Here is a 23,904-nt window from a genome sequence, read left to right on the forward strand (position 1 = left end):
GTTTCTAACAAAAAGTTGTTAACAGATTTGAGCGACAATTGTCCACGATCTTAGATATTTAAATATCAGAATAGTTGTCTTTTGTATATTTACCGAACATGTGTTTTTTTCAGATTGCATCATTTTGACAAATACTGTCATGGCTGGAAATACATGAATTGCAGCTGGTGCAAGTTTCGCTTTTTTCGTGTTTGTGATTTCCCCCCTCTGAATTATACCTCTTTAAGATATTAAGAACATTTGATAATTAAAAAAATACTGTTCTCTCTAATAAAGCGCATATAACTGATTTTTGTATTATGGAGTGAATTTTTGTGAACTAAAATAAAAATAGTTAAAAATTAAGATGTATTATTTAAAATACAGATCTCTACGCCAACCCCCCCCCCCCCAAATAGTTAAAAAGCAATGTTGTAATGTACGCACATTAATATATCTAAAATTTAAACATATAACCTTATAATAGTGTTAAACATATTAACGAGATCTTAACGTAAAATGGTTCAACGATTTTACAAATTAACATTTAGAAGGATATGGATGTTTAAAGTTTCAGACACTACTCTACAAAATCAATCGTGCATATACTAGTTCATTGATGAGTGTTTATTGCAATTTAAAAAAAGAGATATCAAAACAAAACAAAAACACGTTGATCATTTGTTTGATGAATGGTATATTCCTTGATAATTTGATTTCGTTTATATTTTACAGAGAAAAAAAGCGACAATTGAGAATAATGGCGATCTCACCTAGTTTATAGTCTATCAGATTTAAACAAAGGGTTTTAAGAAAAGACGTAAGTAGGTATCACTCAAACTAGCCTACACATAAAATCGCCGTTAAAATACAATTGAAAACGACAATTTCGTGTTTATTGTGTTCTAATTTCACGTAAAAACAACCCAAAAGAAACGCAAAAACAATGATAAAAGTAATAAATGTTTCTTTTTATCCTAAACATATTAAAGTGTCTTAAATCTTCGAAAAATAGTGACGAAACATGAACGGAAGTTTGGGCAGAACTGGTCCTAATGAGTGTGTACAATTGATCGTCAAAAATATTTAAGCTTTATATTTCAGATACTACATTATGAAAACACCAAAATAAAGCATAACTGCATTGTTTATCATGTTTTGAAATTTCAGCAAAATGAATGCATACCAGTAGTTGGTCCGCAGTTGAAGGAAGGTCTCGAAAATTATAGAGAATAACAATGGTATTTGACTAAAAAATATATTAATTAGGATCTATTTTTTATACTAAATATTATTTTTTAATATCAATAAATCGAGTTGTTAATATTAAAAGATGATTTTTAATATTAGAAAATAAAACCTATTATTAATATCAAAAATGGCAATTTTTTTAATATTAAAACATATTTATCAATTGGCTTAACCCTTTCCCTTTCAGGCATTTTAGACCTTTATTCATCGAAAAGACACTATCAAAGTTCAAATGAATACTGCATTTGAATCAATGGTCATGCACATGCCATGTTGGGCTCAACTGAAAGATACTTGGTTGAATATTTGAGAAAATAAAGTTTGAAGATAATTTGTCCGTTTTTGCTCACGTGGTATATTTCCAAAAGTCACGTTACTGTTGGAGAAAAAGTGAAACAATACGAATTCCTTGGTCAAAAAGTCGTGCAGAGACATATTGTTGCGCTTATAGTGTAAGGTTTTGATGGAAAGTGGTTTTCTGATGCTAACTCAAATACTTTTTGTATGATTTCAACCTTACTTTGATGTATGGTCACATAATATGGCAGGAAGATCCCTTAAATTTTGTTTTTACAAGGGAAAATTCATTAAACCAATGCTAACTTGATCAGACACACCCTGGACCGAGCCTGATTGAGCAAATGGGGTAAAAAAGGAGGGGGGGGGGGAAATTTGGCACACACTCTCTTTAATAACCATTACTTAGGTTTTCATTTTGAAATTGAAAGTAAAGTTAAGTTAAGTTACATTTAATATAGGAAATGATTTTTCCAACTCCGACAGTGAAATTCGAACACGCAATCTTTCCGCTTTCGGATAGGTCAGCATACACCTGCGCCACCGGCATCGTCAAGAATATATTGAAATTTAAGTCTACCTTACAAGAAATGAAAAAAAAATAAAAATATAAAAAATACTCACCCAGTTTGTTTTCTTTTAGAAATTATGTGTTCACATGATACATTTGTGTTGTCAAAAGCATGATTTGTAGGCAAATATAGGAGGAATCCACTCTTTAGAATGTCATTTTTTCATTGGAATATACATGTTCCTCTATTTAAACAAAAGCGTTTTCAACTTTATCATACCCCAAAATTTACGAATCCATGTTTTGTTACATCTATTTCCCATAAAATCTTTAAGAAATGACTTCGGATTTTAAGCGCATTTCAAGTTTGTGACTGCTTTGGTACACTAAAAATTACACTTTCAACTAGTGTACAAGTCAGATCTATTATGTTAATACTATTCCTTAAAAAGTCACTACATAGTTATTGAAAAAGTCATAAATCAGCTAAAAAGGAGCAGTTTTCTTTGCACTTTTTTGAAAATATTCTACAAAATTCGAAAAATTACCCATCAGTAAGAGGCGACTTGACTATAAACTGATAATAATAAACGTTTATTGCACATTAACCATAAACTACATCTATACGTCAGCAAATGGCGATGGAACAAGCTAAATGCCCCAAAAATATCTTAAAATTGGCTTCACCAGCAAGTTGTACCGGTGTTAAAGGGAAAGGGTTAATATTAAAAATTCGACTGATTCATATTAAAGAAAATTAAATTTAATATTAATAAATGATTTATCAGTATTAATGCATAGGGAATAAATTCCACAACGGCTTAACATAAGTTGTTATCTATTCTTTTCATGTGTTAGAGCTTTTGATTTTGCCATTTGATCAGAGAATACATTTTAAATTTTACTCAAAGTTCAGTATTTTTGTTATTATACCATTATACAACAGTCATGAACCATACTTCAAAATAATATTCAACATATATACTTTATTTACGTCAGATATCAATAATTAATAAATGTATGAGAAACTCGACAAGTGTTACACAAGTTATATATTCATATTTCGAATGCATATCACGTTTAATTGAAATTTTCACCTGTCAAACGGGAGTTAATAAAATGTTAATCATGTTCGATCACAGCCCATCACATGTGATACTTATGGTACAATGTACGTAAACATAATTTATACGTCAAGCCGCATGTATGCTTTTTCATTGAGCTTTGAAAAAAACCCGATACATGCTATAATTTAAAGAAATAAAAAGAAGACTCATATTTTATATCTATCTACATATTCCTTTTTGTGAAAATGCCCACACTTCGTTATCAAGACAATAAAACAAAAACTTTGGTTTTAAAATGCAAAGACTCATCGGCAACTTAAAATATAGTTTTTTTTTATAAATAAAAAACGAAGGAAAAGAGAATATTTATACCAACAAAAACAGATTTCTACACAGAATAAATAAACGAATTTTCCTGTTGTGGATACAATAATAAGTTTTTGAATTGAGAACATTGAAACTGATAACATGCCACCTCGAAAAAAAAGTTGCACATCCCGAAACAATTAGAAGTTATGTAAAACAGATATATTGTCATGTATATGAAGTCAGCTGCACGTTTGTTATTCGTTATTTGATAATCAATATCAACCCGACTGGTTGCAGTCAATTCAATATACACATGAATCCTATTTAAATGATAAATCGATAACATATAAATAATTATAGTCAAAGTTGAAAGGAGCAAAACTTGTAAAAAGACATGTAGAAAATCATTCGGTAATCCTTGAATGTTATCGTAAATTCTATTTGTCTCCGAATATAAACATACACCACATTTGTATGCCCCCGCAACTAAAAGTTCGTTGGCTTTTATTTATCAGTGTCCGTTCGTCTGTCCTTCTGTTTAATTATGGATGTATAGTTATTCAGTTTAACTACTCATACAGTTTAAATACTAGAAAGTTTCATGTTGATGTCTGTTTGAACATATATTGAAAGTGTGCATGTGGTCAGGATTTTTATCACTATTTGTTCTTTTTGGAGATAGTTGAACTCAGTATTTTTTGGAGTATTAACTTGCATAGGAGCCCTTCAACAGTTTTGTGCCGAATACAACAAAACTTTATATTTTCCTGACATAGACCTGATTTCGTTTTTAGACTGCAATTTAAACTAAAACATTGGTAGCTATCAAAATTGTAAAACTAATTTTTGTCATCCCTTAATGAACCTCTAATTGCTAAAAAAGTGATCCATGATCAAATATACTATATTTAGGAAATAAACACATCTAGTTGCAGTATAAAATATATATATATATATATATAATGTCTAAAAATAGCAACAATCAACATTCAATCTATTTAAGCGTGGATCAGTTTGTGAAAATAAACTGATACAGTTACTGAATTAAAATTATATAAATGTCTAAGAGTGTCTAATGTCTAAGACATATATATATATATATATATATATATATTTTGATAAATAAAAAGTCCTTGGTACAGAAAATATAATTTAAAAGTAAAAAACACAAAAAATCACATCATAAATCGAACATTGTTTCTGTTAGCGCTTTCACCGCATCTCCAGCGGTTCATCAGACAGAATTGTTATCGTTAATAGTAACGACTTGTGACGTTACGTTATAGTAACGACTTGTGACGTTACGTTATAGTAACGTCATGCGGTAGTTGTATATATCTTACGGAATTTTATTAACGGACCGAATTTCACTTCCTATTTAGTGTGGGCTTATAAAGTTCAATAAAATATTGTTCCTTGGCTTCACGCGGAATTTTATCTTCGGTCCACATCTTAAAAAAGGGATATATTTTAAATTTTCCCTTTCCACATCGGTCAAAGTGTTCAGAACAGGGAGAATTTCGAATTGACGGGTCTTTTATCTGCTGTTTATGAACTCTCACTCTATCAATTAGTCTATTTGTTTGACCTATGTAGTTTTTATTACAAGTGGGACAGGTTGCACAATAAATGACATTTTCCGATTTGCAGTTCATGCTTTTATTCGGTTTGATTACTGTGCCGGATTTCAGAGTTTTACTTTGTCCCACTTCTAGCATTTCGCACGTTCCACATCTGGGATCCCCGCATTTTTGTATTTCTGCTACCTTCTGTGTACTGAATTGTGCTCGTGTGAGAAGTTTCTTCAGATTTGGTGCTTGTCGACGGCTCCCAATAAGCTGTGATTTGTCGACAAGATCTTTCATTTTCTCTGATTTGTGAAGAATAGGTAAAAACCCTTTAGCAGAATTTAAGATCTGGTGATTACGTGGATTATGAGTTATAACAAAAGGAATTGATTGTTGTTTATCTTTTTTGTCTTCCCTTGATACTGTTTTTCTTAGTTCAGCGATTGGAATTTTCAATGCATTTTTAATTCCATTTTCAATTAATCTGACTGGGTAGTTTTGTCTTTTTAGATAATTTTTCAATTCCTGTAGTCTCTTATCACGTAACTCCAAATTTATTACTATTGTGCATATACGTCGGGCTAAATTAAAAGGAATATTTCGTTTGGTATGTGACGGGTGACATGACCTAAAATCCAAATACTGATGGGTATCAGTGGGTTTACAGTATAAGTCCGTTATTATTTCTTCTTCTTCCTTGATAATATTGATGTCTAGGAATGGGAGTTTTGAAGAGCTGGAATCGTAAGTGAATTGTATTGATTCATTTAAGGCATTCAGCATTGAATGAAATTTATCTAGTTCAACTTCACTTTTTGTCCAGAAAATAAAACAATCATCAAGATATCGCTTCCAATTTTCTTCAATGTAAAGTCTGAAGTTTTCATCGAATTCGGAAGGTATCTTTTCGTATAGTTGTTTTTCTATGTAACCCATAACCAGAGTGGCATATGTTGGTGCCACCTTTGTACCCATCGCGGTTCCCTTGATTTGAAGGAAATAAGTGTCGTTAAACTGGAAATAGTTGTTCTCAAGGATAAGTTTTAATCCTTTGATGATGAAGTCCTTAGAAAAACGTTCCGGAATTTCATCTAGATACTTTTCCAACCAGTATTGTACAGCTTTTAATCCTAATTCGTGCGGGATGTTCGTGTAAAGGCTTATTACGTCAAAACTCACTAGTATTGTATCAAGAGGTACCCGGTCTGGAATATAGTTTAGAAAATCCATGTCATCTCTGACAAAACTTGGCACTTTTATACAAAGTGGTTTAAGTAGGATATCAAGGAGGTTGCTTAGCCTTTGGGTACTACATGAAGGTCCTGCAATAATCGGTCTTATTTTAAGATCAGTAGGCCTGTTGATTTTGATATACATAGAATCACAGTTTTCTACATGGTCTTGAATTTCCTTGGATTTGTGGATTTTCGGAAGGCCGTAAAAATTGCTAGTTTTAACCTCAAAATTTTTAAGATAATCTTTTTCCTTATCGGTAAGGTTGTCAGAATATTCCTTTATTAGTTTTCTTATTTTCGACATTGTGCTTTTGTCTCTATTTCCATTTAGTTTTTGGTAGAATACCCCGTCTTCAAGTTGATTAAGAACCATGTCTTTGTAGTGATCTTTGTCCATAATCACTATACCCCCGCCTTTATCCGCCTCTTTTATTATAATTGATTCATCATTTTGAAGTTTCTTTATAGTCTTTTGTTGAGACTTCGGCAGATTTGATTTTACGTGTGAATCGACAATATTTGTGTTGGCGGTTTGTTTTAAACAATTAATATATTCTTCTAAATGTTTGTCCCTATTCGGTTGAGGATTAGTACCCTTTTTGTTCCGTACCAGGGATCCATCTTCATAATTAGTGTTTCCAAAGAATTCACGAAGGATTTTAGGTCATGTCACCCGTCACATACCAAACGAAATATTCCTTTTAATTTAGCCCGACGTATATGCACAATAGTAATAAATTTGGAGTTACGTGATAAGAGACTACAGGAATTGAAAAATTATCTAAAAAGACAAAACTACCCAGTCAGATTAATTGAAAATGGAATTAAAAATGCATTGAAAATTCCAATCGCTGAACTAAGAAAAACAGTATCAAGGGAAGACAAAAAAGATAAACAACAATCAATTCCTTTTGTTATAACTCATAATCCACGTAATCACCAGATCTTAAATTCTGCTAAAGGGTTTTTACCTATTCTTCACAAATCAGAGAAAATGAAAGATCTTGTCGACAAATCACAGCTTATTGGGAGCCGTCGACAAGCACCAAATCTGAAGAAACTTCTCACACGAGCACAATTCAGTACACAGAAGGTAGCAGAAATACAAAAATGCGGGGATCCCAGATGTGGAACGTGCGAAATGCTAGAAGTGGGACAAAGTAAAACTCTGAAATCCGGCACAGTAATCAAACCGAATAAAAGCATGAACTGCAAATCGGAAAATGTCATTTATTGTGCAACCTGTCCCACTTGTAATAAAAACTACATAGGTCAAACAAATAGACTAATTGATAGAGTGAGAGTTCATAAACAGCAGATAAAAGACCCGTCAATTCGAAATTCTCCCTGTTCTGAACACTTTGACCGATGTGGAAAGGGAAAATTTAAAATATATCCCTTTTTTAAGATGTGGACCGAAGATAAAATTCCGCGTGAAGCCAAGGAACAATATTTTATTGAACTTTATAAGCCCACACTAAATAGGAAGTGAAATTCGGTCCGTTAATAAAATTCCGTAAGATATATACAACTACCGCATGACGTTACTATAACGTAACGTCACAAGTCGTTACTATAACGTAACGTCACAAGTCGTTACTATTAACGATAACAATTCTGTCTGATGAACCGCTGGAGATGCGGTGAAAGCGCTAACAGAAACAATGTTCGATTTATGATGTGATTTTTTGTGTTTTTTACTTTTAAATTATATATATATATATATAAATGTCTAAGAATATAACTTAAACACGCTAATAAATACATTAAAAGTTCTATTAGATTTTAAATAGAAATACGCAATATTTCGCTAAACAAATTAGCTTCATCATACGTGTGCATCTATCAAGGTGAAATCGGATGCATGACTACATGAAGTTGGAATAAAAGTTTAACACATTCATAGATGTTCGATTAATTGTATGAATTTCTATAAATCAATTTGTATGATTTCAAGATAATTATGGTTTTGATTTGCTCTTAAATCTTTTTCGTCTATCTCATTGAGTCCATCAGGTTTAAGAGTTCGTAACTGGTGCATCCAAAATCTCTCTCTTTTTTGTCTTCCTTGTGTATCCCAATTTTGATTTTTCTCAATGATTTGAAATGTGACGTTTTCAAAATCATGTCCTGCTTTTAAAAGGTGTCTTGTAATTGGGCAGTTCCTTTCTTTTGTATAAAATGACCGATGGTTATTTAGTCGGATGTTAAATGGTGTTTCTGTTTCACCAACATATTGTAATTTGCAAGTTCAACACGTTAGAACATAAATGCAATTTTGCGTTTTGCAATTTGATGTTATAAATATGTTGTATATTTTCTTTGTGACTGTGCTGACGAACTGGGTTTTGATGTTGGCGACTTTGCAGCACTTACAATTTCCCCTTCCGCATGGTTTATAACCTCCGATTGTTGATATCTCCTGTTTAGATACTTTGGATGTTACTAGAATATCTTTGAGGTTTTTGGGTCTGCGGTAAGGCATAACGGGAGGTGATGGAAAAATCTCTTTTAAGGAAGGATCATTTTCAATAAGACGCCAGTGTTTGTGGACAATTGATGAAAGATTTGTCAGGTGAGGATGAAAGCTAACAACAAACGGGATTTTATTTGTCTAGGCCGTCTTTTCAAAGAGCAGGATCTGCGCATGCTTACTCTTCCGGAGCACCTGAGATCACCCCTAGTTTTTGGTGGGGTTCGTGTTGTTTTTTCTTTAGTTTTTTATGTTGTGTCATGTGTGATTTATGAGTTTGACTGTCCCTTTGGTATCTTTCGTCCCTCTTTTGTATGACGTTATTTTTGCTCTTATCTTCTTAATCGTAATTGTAAGATTTTGGCCTTTCAAAGAAAATATGACATTGCCATATCTATTTTCTTGTTAAATTCAAATAATTTTCTGCTGCAAAAATCATTCTTAATTTGTGTATAAGTGCACTTCAATTTTCCCCTTATCCTCATGTTCCTATATAGATATAGGAAGATGTGGTATGAGTGCCAATGAGACAACTCTTCATGCGAGTAATAATTTATAAAAGTAAACCACTATAGGTAAAAACATATTTATAATTTAGTAATGATTTGGCCTTGCATTTATGGTTCTTCTCTTAACTAAATCACAACCGCATTTTAATTACATATTGCCATATCTATACAAAACTTAATGATGAATTGAAATAAAAAGATTTTGCGTTGTAGCGCAAAAGATTGCTATATATCGCACAGGTTTGCATTTTTTTTAATCGAGCGTCACAGATGAGTCTTTTGTAGACTAAACAAACGTCTTGTGTACACAACTATAAGCCATGTTATTTTGGTGCGGTTTATAAAAGGGAATAATTGTTTTGTGAAATGTTTTGTTTACCGTAGTGTGTCCTCTCTAAGTCATGATGGGGCCTCGGTGGCCGCGTGGTCTAAGTAGTTACTACTGTAATCACTAGCCAGTCAACACTGAGGTTGTGAGTTCGAACCACGCTAATGCGGGTACACTCGATTCCAATCTAATTGACTAGGATTGTCAGTTTTCCTATCGAAAGTCGGTGGTTTTCTCCGGGCACTCCGGCTTCCTCCACCAATAAAAACTGGCTGCCACGAAGTAGCCTAAATGCGGTGGCCTAATGGCGTTAAAACATCAAAAATAAAAAAAAATCTTAGTCATGATGCAATTTTAGCTTAAATGAAATACGATTTAATATAATTACATTTCATATTTTGCGTAGTTGTCTCTCCTTTGTTACTGCCTTGATTTGTTAGGTAGTATTGTTGATAAATTTATGAATTAATACGAAACTAGAATATTATATTCTTTCATGTAGTCCCCTTTATACGATTTAGATTTGTATTTTGTCTCTTTTCGTGTTATCCTATATAATTTGCCAACAATATTTTTTTTGGACAGCAGGAAAACATATAAATTCGAAGATTCAGTTAATGTTATATCATTGATGCCAATATAACTGCGCTGTATGTTTGGTTTAAATGTTTGACAGATCAAAATAAACGTCATACATTTTGAGATATTTGACTGTATTTGATATTTTCACTGACCATTTTTCTTAAGTTTACATTAAATAGAGAAAGACAAGAAAAAGACAGTGGACATTCTAGTTTAATAAGTCGATTACAGCATGCCACTAATAGATAACAATTTAAGATATATATAAGATATATATTAGAGTTTTAAATGTCGTACACCATTATTTAACACCATTCCCGATCGCACATTACATCAGAACACCATTCCCATTAAACCACACACCTTCTACCATTGCACCATATGTCAAACACCAAAAATGTACACCACATACGTTTTTTGGGAAGTTTCTACCATCCAAGGGCTGTACAACATCAGTTTGGTGCATTTTTCTAATTTTTCTGGTTTATTGTTCACTTGCATAATGCAACTTATTGTTCGTTAGCTTCTTACAACGTATTTTCAGAGGTTTGTTTTAGTTGCTTTTAATATTGTTAAGCATCTAAGACTAGATTTTTGATCGCTTCAATACCTACCAGGCAGACTAATTTACTTTTAGAAGTACAGCCGTTTTAACGAGTAAGCTAAGTCGTTGTAACGAGTGAGATAAGTTGTTAAAACGAGTTAATTAGGTTGTTTTTAAGAATATGCTAAGTCAATATAAAGAATTAGTTTATTCGTTACAATGAGTTTGTTAAAAACTTAGGATATTCGTATCCCAGGCCAGGAATAGATTACCTCAGCCGTATTTGGCACAACTTTTTGGAATTTCGGTTCCCCATTGCTCTTCAACTTTGAACTTGTTTGGCTTTATAACTTTTTTGATCTAAACGTCACTGATGAGCCTTGTGTAGACGAAACGCGCGTCTAGCGTACTAAATTAGAATTCTGGTACCTTTGATAAATATCAGCACTGTACCAACATGCAATTTGTATTGACAGATTTATTCAAAGCGGGAGTAGCTTACTCCGTCGCAGCTACTAAATGCATAGTAGGATGTACTACCGAACATGCAACCAACATTGCTCCCTTTAGAGTTCACGAGATTACTTCATTTGTTTATCCTGATTTGTGCATTAATGGATATATGACAGTCAAAAGCTGAACCCTTTCGTTGACTGATTTGATCCATTAAAATTATTATTCAGGTGAATACGTTAACTAACTTAATTTTCAACCTATAATATGAAATCAAACAAACCTATAAAATCAAATTGAACGAGGTTGCAATGTTATTTATATTGATATTTATGTTTATATTGGGTTATGTGACCATGGGCAATATTCGGAGGTCATATCGATAGTTAATCAGATGGCGTCTAGACTAAAATACACACGAAATTCTGATATATATATAATCGTGTACATGCATTGTTAACTGTTTATTTCAGACTTAACGTAATTTGGATATACGTTTTAGTATATTATTAATCGAATATGAGAATTCGAGTCAAATCAATTTGATGGCTAGTGCCCTTTTAAAAAACTGTTTTACGGTTTGGTTTGTCAAAACTATTGATGATAATATTTCAGCGATTTTTTCAATTGACGGTTTGAAAACTTGAATTTTCAGACTTTATATTGAAAGTTAGTTAACATGGTTAACATTAATGCATTTTTTGGGTTTTTTTTTGTGTCAGAATGAAACTAGCAACCCCTTTATATTTCAGAAAGGAATTGAACGCATCTATCATGTGCACTGCCGGGTCTCACAACCTCAGTCTTGAAAGTCTAGTGGTACAGTAGTATTACTACTAATACCACTCGGCCACGAAAGCTCCGTTTCTTTGGCAGTTTACATGCATTTACATTCGCTAGATTTCTAATTTAAAAACAATGTTAAATTGGACACAGGTGCATTTCCACTAACACAATAATTATGTTTTCAATGAAAATATACAGCATTTTGATTATATCATCTTTGATATATTTGATACTCGAATAGATGCAGTTCTTTACAGTGTAAACTTTTTTAATGACCTTAAATAACAAATGAGTATCTACGATTCTCCTTTTTGTAGTGAATGATCTATTTAATGAGAAAGTGTCTCCGAACGTTCGATTGACCCTCAAAAGAAGAACGAAAGATACCAGAGGGACAGTCAAACTCATAGATAGAAAATGAACTGACAACGTCATGGCTGAAAATGAAAAGATTACATTTCAGAATAGAATTTCAAAGCCTAGAACAATGAATTGTTTTGCAATCGCCACAAAATTTAATAATTTTGATTGCAGATTTTGTAGCAGGCTTTTAATATTTTTGGAATTCAATTTAATTGACACAGCTGTTTCAATATACCCAAATCGCTATTAATTTTTCTTTATAGGTGTGTGTAAAGTTTTGAAGTCTATCATACAAATGGTAGAGTTTCATCAATATGTGTTATGTCATTACCGGAGGAGAGATCGGACAGCTATGTGATTTCTAAAAATAACATCTTTTGTGAATGATGTTTATGTGATTAATGTATGTGAGATGCATCCTTTCGTAACTTGAAGTTTGATTGATGGACCTTATTTGGGACCAATGTATTAGAACTATTCTAGCCGTTAAGCAATGCCGATGTCTTTTGTAAGTATCCTGCAAACACCATATTTAAATTCATCTTATATATTCTTCTCTGTAAACGGTGTTTGGTGCATTCGATAAACAAGACTACATTTGATATTATGCATGTTCTCAGTAAAAGTTTACTGATAAATACTATACCTTCCAATTTCATTCCTATGCATCATGTGCCATCTCAGTCACGAAGATTAATCAACTTAAAATTATAAATTCTGCTTCAAATTTAATTTGTCTTCAGCGACACAGGAACATGAAAAATATTGAAAATGATATAATACATTGCTGTTTGATAAGATAGCATTACAACCGTACTTTAGTGTCAAACAATAGTATTTCGGAGTCAAATAATCATACTTCAACGTCAGGCTTCTCATATATTTCACAGCACAGGATAAACACTCGACTTTACCACTGACAGTCACATAAACATGTAAAGTTAACGTTAATGGGCAAATATAGCTTCTAGCCATTAGAAATGATAAATATATTCATCCAAACAGATCGAATAAACACATGAGATAACCACAGTACATACAAACACATCTTATAAATAAGTACATAAAATACAATAAAATTCATAACTAACACAGTTGTATGCGGCGGGTGGGAGTGTAAATAATTTCAACGAAAAATTTCAAATGTACCGCGAATCCCGAAACAAAGAAATATATAAGAGCGTCCTGTATCCAGGTAACAAATTAACCAATCAAAATAAGGAATACTCGGAACAATTTCTTCCGAGTAAATGTAAACAGTGATTCACGTGGTAATTATTCATTTTTATAAAATCAAAAATTACACAATTACCAGGCTTCTCACAAACGAAATCAAAGTTACTCAATTTTATTACGGCACAATATATACACAAGACAAACAAATATATTTCACCGCACAGGATAAACACTCGACTATACCACTGACAGTTACATAAACATGTAAAAATAACGTTAATGAGCAAATATAGCGTCTAACCATTAGAAATGATAAATATATTCATCCAAACAGATCGAATAAACACATGAGCTAGCCGCCAAGCCAACGGCCGCCAAAAATTAAAACAAACAACTGTGTTGAACAAAGAATTAAGCAAATTAATTTAAAATAACATCTAAACAATACACAATTTAAGCTTGTTAATCTATCATGCAAGAAATAATATCAAGCAAAAACTAAATAATTAAAGGAAGCAAGGAAGAAACAATATCAACCCTGAACATAAACTTTTCTCCATACAAGAAAACATATCTCATATGAAAAGAAACAGCACCCAACAGTGTGAACAATACTCACTGAAACCTTACCTTACCTTACCTGCAATATAAAATTAAAAATATTAGTACATATTAATATAAATAAACATTACAACATCATAACCAAACAAAATAAATAATACCACTACATATAAAGGAAAAAAAAATACAAATTATACCAATTTTAGTATGGAAGAAATAATATCAACCATAGACTAAAAAATTAAAGGAAGTATGGCAGAAACATGAAATTCAACCATTTCTCATCCTTTAACTCCACTTGAGAAAATCATCACAAATGACAAGTTAACATATCTAAATTAAATGAGCAACCCTTCTTTTAAAATATAAACCTAACTGCCTTGCACCTTCACAATTAAGATGTAAACAACCATCTTTATAAGCAAATAACTCCACCTTTGGTTTTCCACATTTCAATAAATATCTTTACGAATGATTGAATTCTACTTTATAACTCAAACATAAATTCAACAAAGCCATATTAACTACCATAATCATCTGACCGTTTCCTCACAATCTATAGGACGAGGAAGAATACCAGACAAAGCAATAACCATAGAAGGAAACAACAACTTAGCAGTAGAAATCAAATTACAATAGGCAGACTTAAATTGATCAATAGATAAAATATGAATTTCATTGGTACCACAATGAATAATTAAACATTTATAACCTTCATAAATACTCCCCTTGTTGATGTTAAGCTGATAGGTTATTTCCCTTATGTAAGCCCCCCATAAAGCAAACACATTTACATTCTCAAGCTTCACATATTTTGCGATTGAGTCTGACACTATCAGAAAAGTTCCTGGTTCTGCAAAGAAACAATTTAAATTAGTAACCTAACAAGGAAACACTCTTCGACATCATTTGCGAAACTTGCAGTTTCTGTTCCAAAGTAAATTCTAAATACTTTTTATATGCACCACTATGCCAATCTCCATGAAGTTGAATTAATTCCGTAGAAACCTCAGCATCAAAAGCTAATGATGCTCCCCATCTTCTAAAAGTATGAGTAGAGAAAGATAAAGAGTTACGACTTGTTTTTTGTATTAAATATCTAAGCTTACTTTCATACTCTTTATAAGTAATGGGTAGGATGCGTCCCTTTTTAACTTTACAAAAATTGCAGGATTCTTTTTAACAGCAGGAATAGCTTCGATCATATTCTTGTATGCATTAACCGGACATAAAATACTCCCCTGAATACTAGAAATGGGAATTCTCAACTTTCTTTGTCCAAACTGAATAGTTTTAGACCATTTCAAAATAATAATAATAAAACATCATTTTCCATAATAATATCCCCTCTACATAATTGCTTTTTTTCATCAAATTCTTTTTCTAAATTTGGAACTAGATTAGATTTTCTACTCATCATAAAAAAGGCTAACAAAAACAAACTCCAGAAAGTTTTATCCTGGTTGTCATTCAAATCCATAAACTCATAAATTTGTTTTAAAATCAAAGGAGTTATAGGATAAAAAGTAAAAACACAAAAATACTGAACTCCGAGGAAAATTCAAAAAGGAAAATCAAAAATCAAAAGGCAAAATCAAAAGTCCAAACACATCAAACGAATGGATAACAACTGTCATATTCCTGACTTGGTACAGGCATTTTCTAATGTAGAAAATGGTGGATTGAACCTGGTTTTATAGCTAGCTAAACCTCTCACTTGTATGACAGTCGCATCAAATTCCATTACATTGTCAACGATGCATGAACAAAACAAACATACTCAAAGAGTAAAAATGTCAAAAATAGGGGTACAACAGTCAATATTGTGTTATCATCTTAATATCACTATATAAACAAGAAATGTAACAAAGTAGCACAAAAAGGCATACATCAAATTTAACATTCTCATTTTGCTTTTCTTATACGGCTGAATTTATCTATGTAAAGTTTACCCATAAATGAAAGAAGGTTTTCATTACTGGATGCGCTTTCCTTGGTAAATAAGGATTTAATCTCTGTAAACCTTTCAATGTAAGTTTTAACGAAAAACTTTGTAGATAAGGAAACTCCAAATCATTGTACAAATGCAATAATCTTACTCCATTTATATAATTTGTAATATAATACACCGATTTAAAAGACCTGCTCAAAAATTGAGCATACAAACACACAGTATTCAAAGATGCTGGTAAAAATTTAAAACCGAAATAAATACAAAATGTTAAAAAAGTCCTCCACTGAACTTTAAAGTTTTCAAAAGTGCCACGAGCAAAGGCTGACTTGCACGATGTCTGTTGATCCACTTTCAACAAATTCAGCTGTAAATCTACAATAAATTACCAATCATGAGTAAACTGAAAAAGACATGAATAGACAAATTTCTCAACACATTTACCAATTCTTACAACAGGCAATTCATAAAATAAGTCTTCAAATCTTGAATCAGTATGCCATCTTGACAAAATATCTACTTTTCTGTTTTCAACTCCAGGAAAATGAACAGCCTTAATTTCAAAATTATACTTTGCAGCATAAAACATTTTCTCTTAAACAACATTGCATGTATGCTTCTCTGGTAAAACCAGAATTCAAAACCATCCCTGTAGATTGATTATCATATCTCACTAAAATCTTTCTATTTACAGTAGCATCTGTCTCCAATATTTCATCTGGCTGAGACCAATCATCTTAAGCCATCATAGAAACACCATTGTAAGACTTTAAAAAATGATACCACCATAATAAATCTTTCCTTATATACAAAGGAATAATATGGTCACATCTGGTAAACTACGACGCCAAGTAAGCAACCTAGAAACAAAAGGCCGTCCTGGTCTTACACAGTTAGATACAAAATGTAATATACCTAAGAATGAATATAACTGTTAAACTGTAGCAACAAGTAAATTTAACCAAGTCTTTACTAACAATAAAATCTCTTCAACTCTCTCAGTTGAGAGATGAGTATGGAAGGACGATAAATTTTGTTAATCGTCCTTCCCTACGCCTATGTCACTGCTCTGTCGATCTGTAAATCTCGTACATGGGTTAAGAACGAGACCAGGCATTACCAGCGACGTCACAATGTGAGAGGCTAAGTTATCAGCGACGTCACAATGTGAGAGGAGACGTTGTCAAGCTTGCTTTCTTCAAGCGTAAAACTGTCATTAGGAGAGGGAAAAAAACTGTATTAGAACGATAAACAAATAATCGGGTTTTCTACGTAACAATATTGTAAACTATCAGCCGCTCGACACAATGTGAAACTGTTTAGCTCGTTCGCTGCGCTTACTCGCCAAAAAGACGATTCTCCTTTTTGTAGTTAATGATCTATTTAATGATAAAATGTCTCCGAACATTCGATTGAGCCTCAAAAGAGGGACGAAAGATACAAGAGGGGCAGTCAAACTCATATATAGAAAATAAACTGACAACGCCATGCCTAAAAATGAAAAGATTACATTTCAGCATAGAATTACAAAGCCTAGAACAATGAATAGTTTGGCAATCGCCACAAAATGTAATAATTATGATTGCAGATTTTGTAACAGGCTTTTGATATTTTTGGAATTCAATTTGATTGACAGAGCTGTTTCAATGTACTTCATCGCTAATAATCTGTCTTGATAGGTGTGTGTTAAGTTTTGAAGTCTATCATACAAATGGCAGAGTTTCATCAACATGTGTTATGTCATTACCAGAGGAGAGATCATACAGATAAGTGATTTCTAAAAATTAATATGAAGTGGATGTTAGCGATTATTAACCATCCAGCGACTTTGAACTATGAAAATCACCAATACCGTATAATAGGTTGTACAATACACCAACATGGTTTCCAAATATATAAGATCGCGTACAATATATATCGAATATGACCTGTGAAAGAACGATAAACAGATAATCGGGTTTTTCTTCATATAGATATTGTTATAATATCAGCCGCTCGACACAATGTGAGACTGTTTAGCTCGTTCGCTGCGCTTACTGGCCAAAAAGATTCACACTGTGGCTAACGGCTGATATTTTACGATATCAATGTGTAAAAAATTCGATAATCTAGACTTATTAAGTGATTTGAAATCATCGTCCATTCATTTAAACTAGAAACCCTAGATATTTCAGAAAGGAATTGAACGCATCTATCATGTGCCCTGCCGGGTCTCACAACCTCAGTGTTAAAAGTCTAGTGGCACAGTAGTTACACTACTAATACCACTTGACCACCAAAGCCCCGTTTCTTTGGCAGTAAAGGAAGCTGGCTTGTCATGTTTTGGATTTTTTTGTCAGATTTTCGGAATCCTCTGGTTTTATCCATTTGAATGCCTTGCAAAAATTTGCCCGCTGACCTCCAATTTTTTTTTTGTAAATCTTTAACATGTATAAGCCATCTGTAAAAGTCTTATAAAATTTTAATTATTTTTTAATAGTTTTTTGAGAACTTAAACTTGTCAATGATAAAGCTATGAAAAGTCAAGAGAGAATATTTTCCCGCCAAAATTTCAATATCTCGAAAAAAAGGATGGTGACCTATATATTTGTTTTGCTCTTTGGATTCCTTTATTAATCCCCTATCAATATAAACTAGTGTTTCGAAAAGTTAATTACTTTGAAACTGAGAAGCGAGCTCCCTTAACATGCATTTACATTCGCTAGATTTCTAATTTAAAAACAATGTTAAATTGTACACAGGTGTATTTCCACTAACACACTAATTATGTTTCCAATCAAAATGTACAGCATTTTAATTATATCATCTTTGATATATTTGATACTCGATTTAATGCAGTTCTTTAAAATGTAAACTTTGTTAATGACCTTAAAGAACAAATGTGTATCTGCGATTCTCCTTTTTGTAGTTAATGATCTATTTAATGAGAAAATGTCTCCCAACGTTCGATTGAGCCTATAAAGAGGGACGAAAGATACCAGAGAAATAGTCAAACTCACAGAATAGAATTGCAAAGCCTAGAACAATGAATAGTTTTGCAATCGCTAGAAAATGTAATAATTATGATTGCAGATTTTGTATCAGGCTTTTAATATTTTTGAAATTCAATTCAACCTGTATTAGAACGATAAACAGATAATCGTGTTTTCTTCGTATAGATATTGTAAAATATTAGCCGTTCGACACAATGTGAAACTGTTTAGCTCGTTCTCTGCGCTCACTCGCCAAAACGATTTACACTGTGAATCACGGCTGATATTTTACGATTTCAATGTCTAGAAAACCAGATACAAGTAATCAATAACACAATCATTATGTTTAAACAAAAAATGTACAGCAGTTTGATTATATCTTCTTTTATATATTTGATACTCGATTTAATGCAGTTCTTTACATAGTTAACTTTTTTATGACCTTAAACAACAAATGTGTATCAACGATTCTCCTTTTTGTAGTTTGAGCCTAAAAAGAGGGACGAAAGATACCAGAGGGACAGTCAAACTCATAGATAGAAAATAAACTGACAACGCCATGGCTAAAAATGAAAAGATTACATTTCATAATAGATTTGCAGAGCCTAGAACAATGAATAGTTTTGCAATCCATACTTTTGTTTATCCATCTGATACGAATTGTATGAAACTTATGATAGCATATAACTCAGCATTGTCAAAGATTGACAGATATTATTATACAAATAACCCTCCGAGCATCTCAGATCACAACCCTTTTCAGAGAAAATGAATTTTTCTCAGTCTTTAGAATTATATATTGCTGTTTAAACTGTTGTATGTCTGTTGATTTGATTTCGTTTTTCGGTCATTGAGTTGCTTGTTTGATTTTTTCTTTTTGTTGATATTTTGATATTTTTACCTATTATGTCTGTTTGTTTTGTTTACACATCGTTGTCAATATAATGAAATTTGATGCGCCTGTCATACAAGTGATGATTTAGCTAGCTATGAAACCAGGTTTCATCCACCATTTTCTACACAAGAAAATGCCTGTTTCAAGTAAGGAATATGAAAGTTGTTATCTATTCGTTTGATTTGTTTAAGCTTTGGATTTTGCCTTTTGATAAGGGACTTTTCGGTATTAATTTTTCACGGAGTTCAGTAATTTTGTTTTTGAATGTCGTTTACATACTTTTGTATCTTTTTTGCAGGATGTTTCTTTTTGTCTTTGTGAATGTTTTGTTTGCACTGCTCAATATGATCATAAAAACGAGTCCGTCAAAAGTTATGCATAATAAATATATTAATAGGGACAGTAACTTTCGGTGAAATTCCTCTAACACCATTATTATGTTGTCGATCAAAATGTCCAGCATAATGATGATGTCTTCTTTGATATAATTGATACTTGATTTGATTCAGTTCTTTACAATGTAATTGTTTTTCTTGACCTTAAATAACAAAAGTATATCTACGATTCCTCTTTTTGTTGTTAATGTTTTATTTAATGAGAGAATGTATTCGAACTTTCGATTGAGCCTTAAATTTAATAATAGAATTGCATTGCATGAAATATTTTTGGAATTCAATTGGATTGACACTGCTGTTTAAATATACCTTATCGTTATTAATCGTCATTAACAGCTATGTTTGAAAAGTTAAGAAGTCTATCATAACAATGGTAGAGTTTCATCAACATGTTTATGTCATTACAGGAGGTGAGATGTGACAGATTTGTGATTTTTAAAATCTCATCTTGTTTTGAATGACGTTAATGAGATGGATATATGTGAGATATAAAATTTTACAGTGCATTCCTATTCTTCAAAGAGAAATATGGAAGCAATAGTGTTTTAGATTTACTGGAACAACATTATATTTGTCGTGAAGATGAAGATAAAGCATCCACATCCTCTGGCATTTTAAAAAGGTTAGAAATCCGGGTGCTCATCGTATATCACAGATTTTGAACGTGCTTCTGAATGCATCACCGACCTGCTTTGATCCCTTTAGATAAAGTGTCCAGTTTGTGACTATCTAACTACACTTGACTCATTTGCTTGCATTCTCCACAACTACCAAAATTGGAAACCTGAACTTCTTGTTTTTGTTGATGGGCTACATTTTGGACCATTAGATTAGAACTCTGCAAACTGTTTAGTAATGCTGATGTCTTCTGTAAGTATACTGCTAATACCATAATCTGATTAATCTTATAATGTACACCTCTTTAAACGGTGTTTGGAACATTTGATAAACAAGAATACTTTTGATACGATGAATGATCTCGGTAAAAATTTACTGATAAATGCGAGATAGTTTTATTTCATTCCTCTGCATACTCAGTCAGGAAGATTATTTAACTTAAAATCATAAGATCTGCTACAAATGTATTTTTTTATCGATAAAGGAACATGACAAATATTGAAAAAAAAAATATAATACATCTCTATTTAATAATATAGCGTTACAACCGTACTTTAGTGTCAAACAATACTATTTCAACGTCGTACAATCGTATTTCAGCATCAAAAGTATACAAGCAATTGTCCTAAAGCGTCAAACACTATTATCTCAGCGTCATACAATAGTCCATCAGCGTCAAATTATCTTACTTCAGCTTGATAACAGCAGTTAGATTGAGCATAGCAGTCCAGAGTTATAAAAAAAATAAAATTGAGAAAGGAAATGGGGAATGTGTCAAAGCGACAACAACCCGACCATAGAGCAGACAGTAGCCGAAGGCCACCAATGGGTCTTGAATGTAGCGAAAGTTCCCGCACCCGTAGGTGTCCTTCAGCTGGCCCCTTAAAAATATGTATACAAGTACAGTGAAAATGGACGTCATACTAAACTCCGAATTATACACAAGAAACTAAAATTAAAAATCATACAAGACTAACAAAGGCCAGAGGCTTCTGACTTGGGACGGGCGCAAAATTGCGGCGGGGTTAAACATTTTTATGAGATCTCAACCCTCCCCCTATACCAATGTAGAAAAGTAAACGCATAACAATAAGCACATAAAAATTCAGTTCAAGAGAAGTCCGAGTCCTATGTCAAAAGATGTAATATACATATATTTATAAATACGGTTTTCACCTGTCCTAAGTCAGGAATCTGATGTACAGTAGTTGTCGTTTGTTTATGAATTTTATACGTGTTTCTCATTTCTAGTTTTTTTTTATATAGATTAGACCGTTGGTTTTCCCAATTAAATGGTTTTACACTGGTAATTTTGGGGCCCTTTATAGCTTGTTGTTCGGTGTGAGCAAAGGCTCCGTGTTGAAGGCCGTACATTGACCTATAATGGTTTACTTTTTTAAAATTGTTATTTTGATGGAGAGTTGTCTCATTGGCACTCACACCACATCTTCCTATATCTATGGTCTTTTTCAAATGTACTTGCTGTGATTTTAGATAAAGCAAATTAAGGTGAACTATTTAAAAACATATCACCCAATGAACTATAATAATATAGGGAAGTGGTATGATTGAAAATGAGACAACTAACAATTAAAGTTCATATCAAGTGAATGTAAGCACTTGTCGACCAACGAGCGGCATTCAACTATAAAATAGTTATCAAAAGTACCAGGATTATAAAAGTCACCAATACCTTATGGTCAGCTATTAAAGGCAGCGACACGTTTTTCAAATATAAAAGAGCGCGAATAATATGACGCCATTGAGTTGAGACAAAGACACATCAGGTTTTTCAACCAATTCTCAGTGTAAACCTAAGGGTACATTGTGTTGATTTTAATCGTTTCTTTGTCATTACTGAGTTGGAGCAGTGTTTTGTGAGGATATTATCCTTAATTATGAAGAAGCGACAGTGCACGAGGACATGTATCAATTCAGACATGTAAACAAGATACGACTTGAAAGAAGATATTTTCTGTCGAGAAATGGTAAGTTGACAATTTGAAAGTTGACATGACCATTGCGACATAGTATCTATTACGAAGTCGACCATCTATGTTAAGACACCATTTCAAAATGTGAGGCAAATCTTCTACTTGCAGATTTTTTCCTTATCTGAGTTCCATTGAAATATATTGAATTCAAAAGACGCACAGAAGTATAGATAACATGATTTTCTGCATTTTGATATTGTAAAATATCAGTCGCGGGCCACAATGTGAACCTTTTTGGCAAGTGAGTGCAGCGAACGAAATGAAAAGTTTCACATTGTGTCGAGCGGCTAATATTTTACGATATCTACACGAGGAAAACACAATTATCTGCCTACTGGTGTTTTTTCCTCCCTCCCTTAAATAGTTTAACGCTTGACAAAAACAGTCTTGATAACGTCTCTGCACACATTGTGACGTCACTAATAACTTTTCCTCTATACTCGTTACGTAGCTGATAATGCCTGATATTGTCTCAAATCTGTTTGTTTTGTTTACACATCGCTGTCAATATAATGAAATTTGATGCGACTGTCATAGAAGTGAGGGTTTTGCTAGCTATGAAACCAGGTTTAATCCACTATTTTCTACATAAGAAAATGCCTGTATCAAATCAGGAATAATGAAGAAATTATTCATTCGTTTTTTTGTTTAAGCTTTTTATTTTAATATTTGATTAATAAAGACATTAAAAACATTAAGGCAGCTTTAAACTAACACATTGATACAGCAGTTTAGCAAATAAAGCTATATTGTGTATTTAATATTCGGAAAATACACATGTATCTCAATGAAAAAATGGGGGTAAAAAAAGACTTTGTAAATTTATGTAAGATATCTTTTTTTCTTTATTAGTTAATAAATAAATTTGGTGTTTTTACTGTCTTCTGATTGGTTAAAATTATTAGTTTTATTTTCAATGTTGTCAATTTTGATGGCGACACGCCCACTCTGACGTTGTGTATTCAAACGCCAACATGTGTGTACGTTGTTATTGTTAATATAGATAATATAAAAAGTTCTTTGAGCCTTATTTTCGATAGAAATTTATTTATAATGAATGGCAATAATTTATTTTAAATTTATTGAA

At 32.4% G+C, this 23,904-nt stretch overlaps 1 long non-coding RNA gene across 1 annotated transcript; it reads left to right on the forward strand.

Moving 5' to 3' along the window:
• Positions 1-691: 691 nt before the first annotated feature.
• LOC143048272 (uncharacterized) lies at positions 692-18,315 on the forward strand. The gene is made up of 3 exons (XR_012969786.1): positions 692-799; positions 12,519-12,763; positions 17,623-18,315. It is a non-coding gene; the product is annotated as an uncharacterized LOC143048272 (long non-coding RNA).
• Positions 18,316-23,904: the final 5,589 nt, after the last annotated feature.

This window comes from Mytilus galloprovincialis, chromosome 1 (assembly GCF_965363235.1).
Source record: "Mytilus galloprovincialis chromosome 1, xbMytGall1.hap1.1, whole genome shotgun sequence".
Classification (NCBI taxonomy): Eukaryota; Metazoa; Mollusca; class Bivalvia; order Mytilida; family Mytilidae; genus Mytilus; species Mytilus galloprovincialis.